Genomic DNA, 18,927 nt, shown 5'->3' with positions numbered 1-18,927 from the left:
TTTTATCCAATCTGATTTTTTCTTAATTCTTCAGACCTCAGAGCTAGTGTATGTTCTTTAGTTTCATGAAAATACTGGGTAAGTTCAACATTACTATGGAAATCTGTCTTGTGAGAAAAGATTAATTGCATTTTCTCATCTTTATTCTTTTTACTACATGATTTTTTTTTTCTTAAGCAAAGGCTAACTCAGGTATAATAAACTCTTCAAGTGATAAAGATTAGAGCTAATATTTGTGACTATTTTGAAGTGTTGAGTGAAATACCTTCCTTGCCATCACTTCCTCCCTGTTCTGCCTGACCTTATTCCCCACACTTAAACTTCTTTGATTTGCTTTTCTTGGACTTTGAGACCTCTTATTCCTGTATAGGCATCCAGAAATTAGTCATCGGATGTTATCATTGGAGGACTGGGAGGATAAAAAAGACAGCAAACCCTTGGCTTTTAAACTCAAAAGCTTTATTTCCTATGCAAGAAGGAAATATTTAGGAAGAATATTTCTTATCCAATTCAGAATTCCCCCGACTCTTGCCTTGGAACTGTAGCGGGGGGCAGAAAAGGGGAGGAAGTAATATAATTAAACCTGCTTAGGGTTGGGCCATGCTGTGTTTCTGTTCCCTACCTGCCGTTGTTTCAAAACATGATGAGGGCTACTGATAGATCCGTAAGATAAGTTTGGATATCCAAAAGAGAGAGGACACTGATTCTGGCATGTTAGCAGTCCCTCCTCTTAAAAATATTTCTCATGTCGATAAGATGTGAGTTCTTCTGGCTTTTTGTGGTATCTAAGACAATTAAGTCTTGGTAAAGATTTAGGGTTCTGGTGACTCCAGAGAAGCATGTGAAAATAGTTAAATTTTTCCAGCTGCCTTCAAAGAGGGTGAAAAAATAACTGAAAGAACTAACGGTCAAAAGTCACTTCTCAGTTCTGGTTGTTTGATGTTAGTGTAGACCATGGAGTAACAACTGATTCTCAGAAAACAGCAGTGGAGATGGATGCAGGAACAAAGGACAGGAGAGGCAGGAGCCATTCTGACAGATCGTGGTGTAGTGCCGAGGGCAGCCACAGGCCAGACATGATCTCCTGGCCTCTCTCCTCTGTGTAAGTGCCCTGAAAATTAGGTACCAGGTTGAAGAGAAAGAAGAGGAAAGGAAATTTTGAATGACTTATACTTAAACCTGAAATGACCAAGGATAGCAGGAAATGACTAAGATTTTGTTTTCTGCCATTAGGCAAGATTGGGCTTAACATTTATATATTCAACATATGTTTATTGAACAATTACTATGTATCAGCCAGTGTTCTAGATACTTGAGATATTACTGGGGCAGAGATCTGTGCCCTCAATAAGCATCATCCTTGGAGGCCGACATGGAGAAAAATGATTGGAAGAGTGGGGTGGGTGAGATACTTGAAGTATTAAATAGAATGGTCAAAGATAGCCTCATTTTGAAAGTCAGACTTACACAGACACTTGATAGAGGTGAGGAGGTTAGCTAACCTGATATTTTGGGATAGAGTCTTCCATGGAAAGGCAACAACATGAGCAAAAGTCCTAGAAAAAGCAAAAGCATAGGACAGTAGTCGGAGAAGAGGGTAGAGATGTAGTGGAGGGCAGATGTTCGGGACCCACAGCTCATTTGACAGAATTTGGCTTTTGCTTTGAGTAAAATTACATTTACATTACCTTTACAGTGTTCAAGTGAGGAGTAGCATGATCTGATTTGCCTTTTTAGAGGCTCATTCTGCCCAGTGTGGTTAACATAGACCAAAGGGACCAGGAGAGTTACAACAAGAGCAGTTGGAAGGTTATTGCTACAATCCAGGCAAGGGATGACAGTGGCCATTGTGAAGGTGAGCACAAGTGATTCAGTTTTGAACATATTTTAAAAGGTGGCACTAAATAGGATTGGGGCTTTCCACGTGGCTCAGTGGGTAAAAATCTTCCTGCCAATGCAGGAGACATAGGATATGTGAGTTCGATCCCTGGGTCAGAAAGATTCCCTGGAGAAGGAAATGGCAACCCACCTCAGTATTCTTGTCTGGAAAACTCCGTGGACAGAGGAGCCTGGAGGGTTACAGTCCATGGGGTCACAAAAGAGTCAGACATGACTTAGCAACAGAGCATAGCACTAATAGGATTGCCTACTGTATCAGATGAAGGATATGAAAGAAAGGAAGTGGTCAAGAGAACTACAAAGTTTTCTGTCCTGAGTTACCAGAAGGATGCGGTTGAGATGGGGAAGGCTGCCTGATAAACAAGTTTGGGGTTGGAGGAGATATAAAGAGATTGATCTTGAGTATATTAAGTTTAAGATATCTATCTCACAGCCACTTGGAATGTTGAGTTTGCTGTTAGATTTATAAGCCTGGAAGATCTTAATTAGAGATATTTATTAAGAAATTTTAGGCATACAGATAATATTTAAAATTAAGAGGCTGAATTGAGGGCTGGTTCTGTTAGGGGAAACACAGTGACTGAAACCACCCACCCTGGCCGGGTACCATAGTAACCATTTGCATGAATAGTTTTAGGACAGGAGGTCCTGGTAAGGAACACGAAACTAATAAGTCACCACCAACTGGAAGAGTTCAGAAAAGGTCAAAAGGAGACACCACATGTCCAACCACCTCCCAGAATCCTTCTCTCTGGTATCCATCTTGGCCGAACAAGGCGTGCACCACCAGGAAGGACTCTGGGTCAGAATGATTGGCTAAAGACAACCCGGAAATAATCCATCACCATGAAACCTGAGGCTGCCAGAGACTGACAGAGCCATCTCCCGGGTTCCCTTACCCTCCTGCTCTCCACCCAGGCGCCATTTCCCAATAAAATCTCTTGTTTTGTCAGCACCTGTGTCTCCTCGGACAATTCACTTCCGAATGTTAGACAAGAGCCCAGTTTTGAGCTCTGGAATGGGTCCACCTTCCTGCAACAGTTCTCCATTTGAATGCTTTAGTAACCTAGCAGGCCTTCATCTTGCTAATAAGGACAATATATTGAAAGCAAAATATTGAAAACAACTACCCAAAGGCACTGGGAAGTTACCAAAACAGGCAGATTGTGGAAGAAAATTGAAACTTGTAAGAAATAATTGGCATTGAATGAGATCCTCATTTTCTACAACTTTTAGCTTGAGTGCCACCTTCAGTAGTTTCTGCAAGGAATATTTTAAACTACAATAGAAAGCTTAAGTTTCTCTGGTCTGAAGAATCAGTAGATAAGAGTTTGGGGCAACCACAAAGAGTACAAAGTAATGGGGAAACAGAGAGCCAGAGTGGGGAGCCCTACTCTCTATGTATAAACTCTATCAAAGCTCTTGTTGATACTTGAGCCATACAAGACTAAGATGTCTTTTAAGAACAAAATAAGGAACTGATATTTAAGCTATCTCTGGTGAGATAGTTTGTAGTTTGAGTTCAATTAAATTTAGTCTCTGATTAAATAAATATTCCACTCTTTGGAAGAGTAAGGTAGAATATTTTATATATAAAGTAGAGCTTCTTCTCTGCAAAATGTCATTTACAATGTTGTGATTATAATCTGAAATTGCTTAACATATGAAGAATCAGAAAAATGTGACCATTGTAAAGAAAAATAAAAATAATGAGGCCAATCTGAAATAATGCAGATTTTGAAATTAGCAGATAAGGATTTTAAATTTGCTATTTTAACTATGCTTCATAAGGTAAAGATGGTTATAATAAATGAAAATATATTTCTCATCAAAAAAATAGAAAACATAAAAAAAGAATCCAGTGAAAATTCTAGAACTAAAAAGCAGTATCTGTATTAAAGAATTCCCTGGGTGAGGGTAACAGCAGAATGGAGATGACAAAGGAAAGAGTCAGTAAATTTGAAGAAAGATCTGTAGAAATTATTCAATCTGAAAAAGCAAAAAATAAAAATTCAGAAAGTTGAATAGGTATTTAGAATCTGTGGGCAATACAAAAATGTCTAAAACAACTGTTTTTGGAGTCCAGGTGCAAAGAAAGAGAATACCCCAGAAAAAGTATTTGAAGAAAAAGAAATGATTGAAAATTTCTCCAATCTAATGAAAGATATACTACAGATTCAGGAAGCTAAGCAAACTCAGACCAAGGTAAATATAACTGATACTATGTCTGGTCACATCATTGTCAAACTTCTGAAAATCAAAGGTAAAGAGAATATTTTGAAAGTAGCAAGGAAGAAAAGAGTTCTTATCTACAGGGGATTGATGATTCATAAAATCATGAACTTCTAATTAGAAATCATAGACACCACAAGATGGTGGTGAAACAAAGTCTTCAAAGTATTAACATAAAGTTCTGGAACTATAGCATATATGGTCTCTAAGGAAGTAGATTGGGAAGAGAAGCCAAGAAACGAAATGAAATAAGAGAGATAAAACAAAAACTGGAAAATGAATGAATGAGGAGGAAACGATCATCTGTGTCCAATGTTGCTCTCCTATCAAGCACCGCCAGGAAACTAACCGCTGGATTGAACAAGGACATCAGGAGTAGTCTTGACAGGAAAAGGTTTGGTAGAAAGGTGAGCTTTAGGTTTGACTGGAGTGAGTTTGAGAGAGAATGAAAGGAAAGGAATTAGAAATTATAAGTGAAGGCAACTCTTTCACATAGTTTTGCTGTATGGGGAAGAAAGAAAGAATAGTGGTTAATGTGAAGAGTGGGGTCAAGAGAAAGTTTGTTTTGTTGTGCAAATATGCTAATTAGCATAATCTAGTAAAAACCAAAATAAACTTGATTGTTTTGGATAAAAAGAAAGATACTTGTCCAGTATTACCAGGTCTGTAGAAAATAAAAGCAAGCAAAACAAAATCCAGTCACTTGAATTAGAATTAAAAAAAAAAAATCACCACATGAATATATGACTTGAATTCTCATGTCTCCTTTACCCAGGGCAAAGTTCTCTACTCCCTAAACTTAACTATTCTTAATTTGTTCGTCTGTTAACACAAAGTATTGGAAAAGTGTGTCCTCCAAAAATTATGTAAAAATCTGTGATTTTGCAGAGTGCTAACCTTGATTTATTCCTTTGTGCTCTTCATTTATTGACATTATCCTTATTGTGGACAGTATATATTTCAAAAAATTGATTTTTCAGTTATTCTAAAGCTCCAAATGTCTTTTTCTAATAATATTGATGTTATACGAGGTAGTTTATCCTGGCCAGACCACAAAATCATATTAAGTAGCTAAATTATAATGCTAGTTATCTGGGAAGTTTTAGATATTCAGACTTTTATTTCTATGGGAAAACTTAATTCTAATTTCCAACCCAAGATTCTGGAACACATCTCCCATTATGAAGTGGGCCTGAAGGTGGCAGTGGAAACACAGCCCCCTGGTCACACTCCCCACCCTCACCTTCCAGCAGTGAGGGCAGGACATTTTCATGACACCAAGGATTCAAGCAATGGGGTAATGGAGATCTTGGACATTTATTTCCTCACTATTGAAAATTAAATGAAGACTCAGGAGTCACCCCAACTATAGTGATGAGAAGGAAGTTTCAGCAGGCAGAGAGTGTTGGTGAGTTCTTGGCTACGTAGCCACTTATATCTTTTTAAAGACATGTTAGAGTCTTTTTGTGCTGCACAAGATTTTATATGTGTGTCCGTATGCACACGCAGGTCATTATTTCTGTCTATACTGAAGGTTTGTTATCTGTGAACCCAACGTCTGAAAAGTGTCAATGGATACATTTCATTTCAGAGTTCTTATTTCATGATTGAGAGAGAAATGTCCATTAAGTAAACTAGAAGCAAATTTATTCCTACATATATTTAAAAATATATGTAGGAAAACCCTGTTTCCTATGTACTATGCACCTACACCCTGGAGTAGGAAATGACCACCCACTCCAGTATTCTTGCCTGGAGAATCCCAGGGACAGAGGAGCCTGGCGGGCTACAGTCCATGGGGTCACCAAGGGTTGGACACTGCTGAGAAACAGCAGGCACACACTCTGCACCTATGAGCTGCATCATAATAATGATGTGCGTATTTAATGGTGATGCTTGGGACAGGGAAAAACTGCTGAAGGAACCTCTGAATCATCCATAGTTAGATTATTTTCAGCCTAAATTCAGGACTCTTTATAAATCTTTGAACATTGGTGAACTATATAATTTGGGGGGAAGAGGAATGTTAACCAGAACAGCTCCCAATTATGGGGGTGAGAACGGTTGTTTCCTTAAGTGGAGAGACACTTTATTTAGATCTACTGCAGTACATTTTTTTTTGAACTTTTCTTCCTGATCTTCTGGGTCATCATTATAACTGTTTCCATTCTGCCTATTATGAGATGTATAGCTTGTATATTTAGATATATGCTGGACTTTTAAGAATTAGAGTTGCATTCACCTATTTGTGAGGACATCGAATGATTAAAATTCACGAGATGGATTTTTTTTTTTATCTCAAATGCACTAGAGAAGCACTTGAGTTCAAAAGGTTTAGAGTCATTGTAATTACAATTCATCAAGAGTAAGAATTACAGCTAAGTAATTTTCTTTTCTTGTCTCAAAAGAAATGGGTCCACAGATGTATATTCTGAATACTTACAGAGCCTTAATTGCCTGCCATACGGTAGTATTTAGGAGCATGATTAAATGGGTTAAGACATCTATAGAAAGGAAACCTCTAAGTAAGAAGGGAATGTACTTGTTAACATTGCTTTTGAGACTGAATTTAAGATTTATAGCATCTACCAATTTTTTTGGAAAGTTGCGTGTGGTTTAATGTACATGTTTTTGGAAACTAACTAGTTCACCTATATTTTATGCTGATTCATGGGCATTGTTTCTCAATTAATAGTTGCCATTTCACATCTTTTTACTTTTTAAAAATTGCAGCATCTTAAATACCAAGATCTCTTCTCTATATTCTTCTAAGATATCACTGGTTCAGGTGATCAGGAGCTATTTGTTCAGTCATGACCTGTGGGGCTTTCGAAGTGTCAAGCACCAAGCTGGGTATAATTACATTTTGGTGATTTCTTTCAGCTTTCTGAATCAGGCTAATGGATAGACTCAAGTATTTAAATAACTAGTTGAACTTCCTTAATTGATACAAACTCTCTAATGATTCCACTTTGTCTAGTATGCTACCTGACAGCTTTATCTTAGTTTTATGTACTTGATTGATAGTATTCAATGGTACATGATATGTATATGAACCTTTGTCTTATTGAACTGTATATAGGACATATTCTAAGTTATATATGAAAGATAAAATATGCTATTTCATAAATTTCAAAAACTAAAACATTTGAATCAATATTTGTAAATTTAATATTTTATATCAAATTTTTTAGTCTTTTGTAAACACACTAAAATTTGTAATCAAATGATTTTCTCTATGTTTTCACATTGTAAATTTATATGGGCACATATTTACTTTTCAATTAAAATTAAAGTATTTATGTTAATTTATGAAAACTATACCAAATGATTTAATATTTAATTATAAGTAATTAAGAAAAATATTTGAAGGCTTTTACTGAAGAGTTGTATTGATTTTCTACATTAAAAATAATAGGTATTTGGAGGAATAATTGGATTCATAATTTATTTTCCTTTAAAAAATCACATCATAAAATGTATATTAGATATTGATCCAGATCATGTTACAAGTTGTTATAACAGAAGTTGTGAAAGTTATAATAACTATAAATAAAAACCCAATTTTTAGAATTTTTCATTGAGAATTAACCTCAGCATCACAGATTTGCTCTAGCTAGATTAGAGTCTGAATCCTTGTTCTGGAACAAGGAACATGTCTGCCATGTTACGTTAAGCAAGTTATGAAACTTCTACAAACAGTTGTTTCCTCATCTGTGAGATGGGGCAATAATTACAAAGACTAGAATAATTATGTTAAATATTCAACACCTCTTAATCTTTCATGGATATCCAGTAAATGCTACTCCTTTATTATTATTACTCCCACAGTATTATTTTATAGTTTTATCTTGATTATAATCAGAAATTACAACCCAAATTTGGCTTTAGATGACATTAAATTGTTTTAAAAAGCAAAACAGTTATTTAGTATATTATGATAGACACCACTAATGTTATCAATAAGAATATTTCAGAGACTGTAAAGGGCAATTCATTTTTCTGAAAAGTAACTGCTTGAGTAACATTTATCTGAATGTATACATTTTAGTATGTTTGAAAACAATGCTGATACTCTATAATTACTCATATATTAGCATGTGAATTTATTTTATTCTCTTTCTTAATAGAGTATTATATAAAATCATGTGATTAAGTGTTGTTGAATCTAAGTCACTAGACTTTTAGATCTTTCTCAGATTGCTTGCTTATATACTAGTATGAATATACTAATTTTGGAGTTAGTTTTTGTTTGATAGTCTTTATTTGAAAAGAGTTTTGTGGTATATTTGTGTATGTTTGTTTCTTTTTTTCGTATCAGAACTAATATGCCATAGTGAACAATCTTTGAAATAAATCTTTGCTACAATATTATATGGGTATATGTTTTGTGAGGTTTTCATGACCACTAAGACAGGCTTTAGCATTGTTCAGTTCAGTTCATTTCAGCCTCAGTCGTATCTGACCCTTTGTGACCCCATGGACTGCAGCACACCAGGCCTCCCTGTCACCAGCTCCCAGACTTTACTCAAACTCATGTCCACTGAGTCAGTGATGCCATCCAACCATCTCATCCTCTGTTGTCCCCTTCTCCTTCTGCCCCCAATCCCTGCTCCCAATCAGGGTCTTTTCCAACGAGTCAACTCTTCGCATGAGGTGGCCAAAGTATTGGAGTTTCAGCTTCAGCATCAGTCCTTCCAATGAACACCCAGGACTGATCTCCTTTAGAATGGACTGGTTGGATCTCCTTGCAGTCCAAGGGACTCTCAAGAGTCTTCTCCAACACCACATTTCAAAAGCATCGATTCTTCTGCCCTCAGCTTTCCTTATAGTCCAACTCTCACATCCATACATGACTACTGGAAAACCCATAGCCTTGACGAGATGGACCTTTGTTGGCAAAGTAATGTCTCTGCTTTTAAATATGCTGTCTAGGCTGGTCATAACTTTCTTTCCAAGGAGTAAACATCTTTTAATTTCATGGCTGCAGTCACCATCTGGAGTGATTTTGGAGCCCCCAAAATTAAAGTCTGCCACTGTTTCCACTGTTTCGCCATCTATTTGCCATGAAGTGATGGGACCAGATACCATGATCTTAGTTTTCTGAATGTTGAGCTTTAAGCCGACTTTTTCCCTCTCCTCTCTTACTTTCATCAAGAAGCTTTTTATTTCTTCTTCACTTTCTGCCATAAGGGTGGTGTCATCTGCATATCTGAGGTTATTGATATTTCTCCCGGCAATCTTGATTCTAGCTCTGCTTCATCTTGCCTAGCATTTCTCATGATGTCCTCTGCATAAAAGTTAAATAAGTAAGGTGACCATATGTAGCCTTGACCTACTCCTTTCCTGATTTGGAACCAGTCTGTTGTTCCATGTCCAGTTCTAACTGTTGCTTCCTGATCTGCATACAGATTTCTCAGGAGGCAGTTCAGGTGGTCTGGTATTCCTATCTCTTGAAGAATTTTCCACAGTTTGCTGTGATTCACACAGCCAAAGGCGTTGGCAGAAGTAGATGTTTTTCTGGAACTCTCTTGCTTTTTCAATGATCCAGTGGATGTTGGCAATTAGATCTCTGGTTCCTCTGCCTTTTCTAAAACCAGCTTGAACATCTGGAAGTTCACGGTTCACATATATGCTCAGAACTTCTTATTAAAAAGGAAGCAGAGTCATTTGCATGTCTTGCTGCACTGTCAGGGAAAACAAGCGTTATAACCACAGTTATAAAGAACCACAATTTTGTAAATGACTCTGCTACATCCATTGCTTATTGGAAGCAGGGTGATAATTTTGTACATAGATCATTTTGATGTGTATCTTCCCAAGTTACAAAAGCTAATGGATGTAGCATAATCATTTATGAAGAATTTTCTTTCTTATGGGAAGCCACTAGCTATGTGGGGCTATGAACACTTGAAATTTGGCTTAAATGACTGAGAAATGAAATTTCAAATTTTATTTACTGTTGATTTCTTTATATTTTAATAGTTATATTTGGTTAGGGGGTATCTTATCAGATAGCACAGTTCCAGATTTATGAATTATTTTCATACACAGTTAGTTACATTCATATCTTGACTTGCTGCAGACAAAGCCCAGGATGCAAGTGCCTTGGGGTGACATGTCCTTATACTAGTCTCCTCATCTTAACAACCCATGAAGATGATTACAATGCAACATAATGGCAGAGACGAGACTTGGCTTTCCAGATATTTCCAGCCTCAGCATCCCCAACAGAAATTAATTTCTGATTTCCTTATGCCAAGTGATAAACTTGGTAGATGGTGATAATGATATTCAACCACCACAATAATTAAACTCTGTGTCCCTTTCTGTGGTATACAGATAAGGATGGAGAAAAAGGACACAGAATAAAGGGAACATTCTTGTGACTACTGTCTGTTTCTTATCTCTCCAGTGAACGTGTTGACAGAAATGACCATATTCTTAATAAACATATTATTGGGCTTGGTTACAAATCTGTAGTTGAGTTCGCTGTGTAAAATCATTAATTTGAATAACACAACCTTATTTAATAAAGATTAATATTGATTTGTAAATCCAACAGGGTGATTTTCAGAATTATTTTCTGATAGTAAAATATGGACTATTTTAGTAATAGTAAACTCTCAGTGATTTGAGAGATAAAGGGCCATGCGCATAAATTATGAAACATATGCCAAAAGCCATCTAGAGACTGAGTCAAGAATCTTTATATCTTCTTTTCAGTTATATACTAGCTGTTTGATATTTTATTCTTTTGTTAGAACAGAATATCAAGCAAGTAGTATATAAGAAGAAAATAAGTGCAATGTATATGCCCTTCAAAGTTACCATAACAGTGATAGAAGACAGAAAAAAACTGCCACATAGCTGCTTTCACTTTCCCAGTCTAGATTTCACAATAGATCTCTCAGATATACTAGTGTCTTTATCATTAGCATTTATTTTTAGGAGGGCAAATATAAGAAATTCTCATCCTTGGCACTTCAGTAATAATAATTTTGGCAGTGTTTTTTGCAAGATCAAATTAAGATTTCATGACTTCTAATTCAGAGTGCTAGAGACTTTGTAGTAAAATTTTAGTAGAAACTTATAAAATTTCTACCAGAAATTGTAATCAGGCTCAAGTTCTGTTTCAAATGTATTCTTGCAATTAATAGTGCTAATCTGTTAACTGTCTACAGGAGCTAATTTTATGTTTAAAAACTGCTTATAATATTCTTGTGTTGTATATGAATATGTGAAGTGACTCCTGTCACCAACAAAATTTTGTTTGTGGAAAGAGCAAGTGCTCTGAGCTTTAAATATTGGTATATTTTGAATTTGCCATGAATGAATATGCTTTTTATTTCCTTGAGACATTGTTTTGAAACCCTCTGTTTAAATTGTTCTTCTCTGAGCTTTAGTAATAATTATAGGTTCATATTGAGTATTTCCTCAAATCTTGGGCAGAAGACAACAGAAATAATACAAGAGAGACCCTGAATTTAGAAAAACAGAGCCCAAAGCTGAGTTTAAAGTTAATAACACTTGTTTTGGGTCTATATGATTCATGTTGGATATCTACATAGATTGATATACTTTTTTTTTGATGTGCAACTTCTTTTTCATATTTGTAGGTAACCTGTGAATATAAAATTGACACTCATTTAAACTGCTTTCTTCTGTTCCATTGGAAAGGTCTCTGTGTAGAACTATAGGAAATAAGGGCATGCATACACATTTCTCATGAGAAATTAATAATGAAGAGAGAAAACTGTCATTACTACATTGTAAATTTTACAGTAAGTCTTAGGTGATTTAGTTAGTATCTTAAACACCTAGGAAATTTCACTAGTTGGTGACAGTCGGAAACACGTATTAATTGCATGCTCAATCCCACATCTGAAATAAAAGGAGAACATCAGAAATAGACCAATTCTAGTTTCCTTTTGAATATCATATTTTAATTTCTTTTATGTTTCTTTAATCTTTTCAGCAGAGCTTAAGGATTTGGAAGATGTTGATTAAAGCGTTTCCTTTGATTAATTATATTTTGGCTTTCAACTGTTTTATTTTATTTTAAAATGAAGTACACACACATTGTCTGGATTATAGGAGCATCTGCTCTTCCCAGTCTCTGCAAATATTTATATAAATCTTACTGCCACCCTGTTCCCTCCAACTTCTCACTGCTTAGCTAATCCTGATTGCATCTCCTCATTAAGCCATCTTCAGGATATGGAAACATAAATAAAACAGACTCTAACAGCCTACATTTCAGGGATATTTGTGTGCATGGTTTGCCATTTAACTCATGTTATTAAATACTCAGAATTTATTCTGAAATCATAGGTTTACCTTACTTCTGCCTTCTGTATTTATACATCTGATTACTGTTAACCTAAAAACTATTTTGGATAAAATAGCTTGGTCCTTATCAAGAGGATACACTTTTTAAGCAAGGTCTATGAAATTATTATGATTGAAAAGTGAGAATGTAGTAGGAAGTTTAAAAGTAACACATAAATGTTGAATATCATCTGTTTGTTTTCCTTTCAAATGTTCTTAGTATTTGTTCCCTCCTTTTTTATGTATCTGTGGGCTAAGAGAACATATTAAGATAGTACCTCTCCACGGGGATGGAATGCTAATACTTTCCATAATAATTGGCCTTCACCTGGGTTTCTTTAACTAATTATGGTTTTCATATGGGGACAGTACTTTAATCTGGGATCTTAGCTGTATTTCATGCTTTGATACAGAGGGAGAGACATTGATTTGACTTCGTTTTACAATTTGTCCTTTGCCCATATAGTTTCTGTAGACAGAATGATTTTTTTTTTGATAGTAAATTTCTAAGACTGAGAATTTCTGTCCTTGCAGCTTTATGTAATTATGTTCAAAGGGTTTGAATTAAAATGGAACAGATGTGTCCATCTTTAATTATGGTGTAACAAATTGTGTTACTCTAAGTCTTTATTAAGTGAAACGCTCATCTTTATGTAATAACGGGTCAGACAGTTTCAAAATGATATCGGTGAACACAGTGCATTGCCTATTCCAATTAGACTTCAAAAGGACTGTTAAAACTCAGAGGCTATGTATGTAGAGCCAGAAGAAACTATGGAAAATACATACACATACACATATTTGTTTTTTTTAATTCAAAGTTAAATGAAAACAATCATTAGAAATATATGATGAATTTTAATGTCATCTAAATAAGACTAAAATGTAATATTTGTTTTGACAAGTCTGTCTGCTGAGTAGTGGAAATATACAACTCTGTATTGGAAAGTACCATTTTAGGATTTCCTGAAAACCCTTTTGTATTTCTTTATGTAAACACTGTCTTTTAAATGAGTGGCCAGGAAAGGCTTTTTATTTTCATTACTTCTAAGTTAGTACAACAAAATTCTTCTAGCTACTTGGTGGTTGAGTTGTTCAGTTATGTCTGACTCTTCCCACCCCCTGGACTGTAGCCCACAAGGCTCCTCTGTCCTTGGGATTTTTCAGGCAAGAATATTGGGGTAGGTTGCTATTTCCTTCTCTAGGGGATCTTCCTGACCCAGGGATTAAACCTGTGTCTCCTGCATTGACTGCAGTCTTGCAAGTGTATTATTTACCACCTAGGCTGCCAGGGAAGCTACTTAAAGAACCAAAAATGATATTAGCAAGAATGATATGAATTGGCACAAATCCTGTGATTTGAGTCCCACCCCACTGTTTTCACTTCTGTCATTTGTACCAAAATTCCTTTATGCTTTGAAATGTCTTCAACTCCTCATATTTTTGCCTTCCCATAACCCTATCTGTTACCCCATTATTATTTTTATTTCCTGAATTTTTCTTCTTGACATAATCTCTGCTCCATTTTCAGCACCACCCTAATTCAGGGTCCATTACCCCATAGCCAGGTTCTTGCAACATCTTTCTAATGAGCTTTCTTGAACCTTATCTCCCCTTTTCATTCTTTAATTCATTACCAATTCTGTGTAAAAATAATGATTCTGCTGCGACACATTATTTTTTAAACTATTGTGATGGATGCAGACAAACCTCAATAATATTGTCGGTTCATTTCAGATCACCACAAGAAAGTGAATATTGCAATAAAGGGAGTCACACAAATTTTTGTTCTCTCAGTGCATATAAAAGTTATATTTGAAATATACTGTAGACTACTAAATGTGTAATGGCATTATGTCTTAAAAAACCTATATAAGTTTAATTAAAAAATACTTTGCTAAAAAGTCCTAACCATCATCAAGCCTTCAGTAAGTCATAATCTTTTTGCACTAGTAGCATTAAATATCACTTGTTACCATAACAAATATAATATTGAAAGAGTTTGCAATTATTATGAGAATTATCAAAATATGACAGACATGAGGTGAACAAAAGCTGTTGAAAAAATGGTGCTGATAGATTGGCTCAACTCAGGATTGCCACAAACCTTCAATTTGCAAAAAAATTCAGTATCTGTGAAACAGATAAAGCAAAGCATAAGAAAGCAAGGTATGCTTGTATCAGTTGTCTATTATGTGAAGCCATGCTTTTTAGTCTGATCTTCAAGATCATCTATAATCTGTTACACTTTCTTCTCACTGCTCCTCAATAAAATTCGGTGGTGACTGAGTCAGTAAAGAACGCACCTGCAATGCAGGAGACCGCCTGTAGCACAGGAGACCAGGTTTGATCCCTGGGTCTGGAAGGATCCCCGAGAGAAAGGAAAGGCTGCCCACTCCAGTATTCTGGCCTGGAAAATCCCATGGACAGAGGAGCCTGGTGGGCTATAGTCCATGGGAACCCCAGAAGTCACTAGGGATGCAATTTTCTTCCATAAAGTGCCTTCACTTTCAGTAATAAAACCAATTTCCTCCAAGCAGGGTTATTCATTGTATCCCAACATATATACTTTTATCCTCACCTCCATGTACTTTCTCCAACATAGGATGCCCTGGACACTTTCTCATTAAACTCATCCCTCTTCTTGAAAGGCCAGATTGTCCATTCTGTTTTTGTTCCCTTTTCCCTGTCTCTGACATATCAATTCAGTTTTGATTTGGTTTTTTGAACTCATTTTGAATCCTCATAAAGATTTTCATCTCCTTGGGTCTTACAGAGTGAATAAATAGGGTCTTAATCAGAACGACTAAAGCAGAAGTATAAATTGGTTGATCAACTGACATACCTTCTTTGAAGGATTAATTGCTGAGGCTGTCTTCATGTTTATTGGGATGGTCAAGAGGAAGAAACATGAGATGGGTAAAAGAAAATTTTGGAAGCAAGTATTTTATTTTATTGCAATATCCATAAAATTGTTGGTTTCAAGGAAGCAAATACACTAAATTCAAAGATGAGGAAAAAAGAGAGTAAACGTCACAAAGCTATAGTAAACACCAGATGGTGAAAGAGAATCTTACCAGAATAGCCTTTGTCAGCTTCATCTCTTGGAGATGAATTACAACAATGAACCAAAATAAGCATTAATAAACTATAGAGGACATTAAGTGACGGTGCAGAGCTATAGATTTTGAAACAGAAGACATACCCAGGAAGCCATTATGAGTGAGTGAGTCCTTTTAATATTCGGAGATGCTGCTCTGGGTCCTTCTGCTTTCACAAAAATCTCTCTTTTGCTTCCCTCTCTCTTCCCTCCGCAGACAAACAGAGCCACAGTTTCAGGATCCAGGGAAGGGGAACAAGGATTGATTTTCTCACTCTATCAGGGCAACAGAGTAGCTGATGTATTGGGTTGGCCCAAAAGTTCATTTGGATTTTTTTGTAAAGTATTGTGGAAAAACTCAAATGAAGTTTTGTGCCAACCCAATAGTTTGATACTATCTCCTGCTAATCCTCAACACAGAATTCTGAATTCTCATCTACAGACTAAGAATACCTTTGGTGGTAGTTTAGTCGCTAAGGTGTGTCTGACTCCTTGCAGCCCTATGAACTGTAGCCCACCAGGCTCTTCTGTCCATGAGATTTCCCAAGCAAGAAAACTGGAGTGGGGTGCCATTTCCCGCTCAAGGGGTTCTTCCTTAATCAGGGGTCTAACCTGCGTCTGCTGTGTTGCTTGTGGGTTCTTTACCAACTGAGCCACCAGGGAAGCCCCTAGAATACCTTTAGCTCTGATGAATTAGGAATAAGTTCAGTTCAGTCACTCAGTTGTGTCCAACTGTTTGCAACCCCATGGACTGCAGCACGCCAGGCCTCCCTGTCCATCACCAACTCCTGGAGTTTACTCAAACTCATGTCCATTGAGTCGGTGATGCCATCCAACCATCTTATCCTCTGTCGTCCCCTTCTCCCTCCACCTTCAATCTTTCCCAGCATCAGGGACTTTTCAAATGACTCAGCTCTTCACATCAGGTGGCCAAAGTATTGGAGTTTCAGCTTCAGCATCAGTCCTTCCAATGAATATTCAGGGCTGATTTCCTTTAGGATTGACTGGTTGGATCTCCTTGCAGTCCAAGGACTCTCAAGAGTCTTCTCCAACGCCACAGTTCAAAAGCACCAGTTCTTCAGCACTCAGCTTTCTTTATAGTCCAACTCTCACATCCATACATGACTACTGGAAAAACCATAGCCTTGATGAGATGGACTTTGTTGGCAAAATAATGTCTCTTCTTTTTAATAAGCTGTGTAGGTTGGTCATAACTTTTCTTCCAAGGACCTAGCATCTTTTCTTCCAAGAAGCAAGTGTCTTTTAATTTCATGGCTGCAGTCACCATCTGCAGTGATTTTGGAGCCCCCCAAGATAAGTCTTTTAGTGTTTCCCCTTCTATTTGCCATGAAGTGATGGGACCGGATTCTATGATCATAGTTTTCTGAATGTTGAGCTTTAAGCCAACTTTTTCACTCTCCTCTTTCACTTTTATCTAGAGGATTTTTAATTCTTCACTTTCTGCCATAAGGGTGGTAGCATCTGCATATCTGAGATTATTTATATTTCTCCCTGCAATCTTGATTCTAGCTTGTGCTTGATCCAGCCCAGAGTTTCTCATGATGTACTCTGCATATAAGTTAAATAAGCAGGGTGACAATATACAGCCTTGACCTACTCCTTTCCTGATTTGGAACAAGTCTGTTGTCCCATGTCCAGTTCTAACTGTTGCTTCCTGACCTGCATACAGGTTTCTCAAGAGGCAGGTAAAGTGGTCTGGTATTCCCATAGCTTTAAGAATGTTTCACAGTTTGTGGTGATTCACACAGTCAAAGGCTTTGGCGTAGTCAGTAAAGCAGAAGTAGGTATTTTTCTAGGACATTTGCTTTTTCAGTGATCCAACAGATGTTGACAATTTGATCTCTGGTTCTTTTCTAAATCCAGCTTGAATATCTGGAAGTTCACAATTCACATACTGTTGAAGCCTGGCTTGGAGAATCTTGAGAATTACTTTGCTAGCGTGTGAGATGAGTGCAATTGTGCAGTAATTTGAGCATTCTTTGGCATTGCCTTTCTTTGGGATTGAAATGAAAACTGACCTTTTCCAGTCCTGTGGCCACTGCTGAGTTTTCCAAATTTGCTGGCATATTGAGTGCATCAGTTTCACAGCATCATCTTTTAGGATTTGAAATAGCTCAACTGGAATTCCATCACCTCCACTAGATTTGTTCATAGTTATGCTTCCTAAGGCCCATCTGACTTTGCATTCCAGGATGTCTGGCTCTAGGTGAGTGATCACACCATCATGATTATCTAGGTCATGAAGATCTTTTTTGTATAGTTCTTCTGTGCATTCTTGCCCCCTTTTCTTAATATCTTCTGCTTTTGTTAGGTCCATACTCTTTCTGTCCTTTATTGTGCCATCTTTGAATGAAATATCCCCTTGGTATCTAATTTTCTTGAAAAGATCTCTAGTCTTTCCCATTCTATTGTTTTCCTCTATTTCTTTGCACTGATCACTGAGGAAGGTTTTCTTATCTCTCCTTGCTCTTCTTTGGAACTCTGCATTCAAATGGGTATATATTTCCTTTTCTCCTTTGCCTTTTGCTTCTCTTCTATTCACAGTTATTTGTAAGGCCTCCTCAGACAGCCATTTTGCCTTTTTGCATTTTTTTCTTGGGGATGGTCTTGATCCCTGCCTCCTGAACAATGTCACGAACATCCATCCATAGTTCTTCAGGAACTCTATCAGATTTCATCCCTTAAATCTGTTTCTCACTTCCATTGTATAATCGCAAGGGATTTGATTTAGGTCATACCTGAATGGTCTAGTAGTTTTCCCTACTTTCTTCACTTTAAGTCTGAGTTTGGTATTAAGGAGTTCATGATCTGAGCCACAGTCAGCTCCTGGTCTTGTTTTTGTGACTGTATAGAACTTCTCCATCTTTGACTGCAAAGAATATAATCAATCTGATTTCGGTATTGACCATGTGGTGTTGTCCATGTGTAGAGTCTTCTCTTGTGTTGTTGGAAGAGGCTGTTTGCTATGACCAGTGCGTTCTCTTGGCAGAATTCTATTAGCCTTTGCCCTGCTTCATTCTGTACTCCAAGCCCAAATTTGCTGTTATTCCAAGTATCTCTTGACTTCCTACTTTTGTATTCCAGTCTCCTATAATGAAAAGGACATCTTATTTGTGTGTTAGTTCTAGAAGGTCTTGTAGGTCTTCATAGAACCGTTCAACTTCAGCTTCTTCAGCATTACTGGTTGGGGCATAGACTTGGATTACTGTGATATTGAATGATTTGCCTTGGAAATGAACAGAGATCGTTCTGTCATTTTTGAGATTCCATCCAAGTACTGCATTTTGGACTCTCTTGTTGACTGTGATGGCTACTCCATTTCTTCTAAGGGATTCTTGCCCACA

General features: G+C 36.7%; 1 protein-coding gene across 4 annotated transcripts in view; it reads left to right on the top strand.

Annotated features, from left to right (window-relative positions):
• Nucleotides 1-3,797: 3,797 nt before the first annotated feature.
• CSNK2A2IP (casein kinase 2 subunit alpha' interacting protein) overlaps nt 3,798-18,927 on the top strand; it is a 123,770-nt gene continuing 108,640 nt past the window's right edge. For 2 of the 4 annotated variants that reach the window (XM_070455046.1, XM_070455043.1), the window contains exon 1: nt 4,556-5,539. The gene's annotated coding sequence lies outside the window, so the exon portion shown is untranslated. The other 2 variants (XM_070455045.1, XM_070455044.1) reach the window with 2 other exon arrangements.

Source organism: Odocoileus virginianus, chromosome 25, assembly GCF_023699985.2.
Source record: "Odocoileus virginianus isolate 20LAN1187 ecotype Illinois chromosome 25, Ovbor_1.2, whole genome shotgun sequence".
Taxonomy (NCBI): Eukaryota; Metazoa; Chordata; class Mammalia; order Artiodactyla; family Cervidae; genus Odocoileus; species Odocoileus virginianus.
The sequence above is the reverse complement of the archived record's forward strand: the minus strand, read 5'-3'. Positions and strand labels throughout refer to the sequence as shown.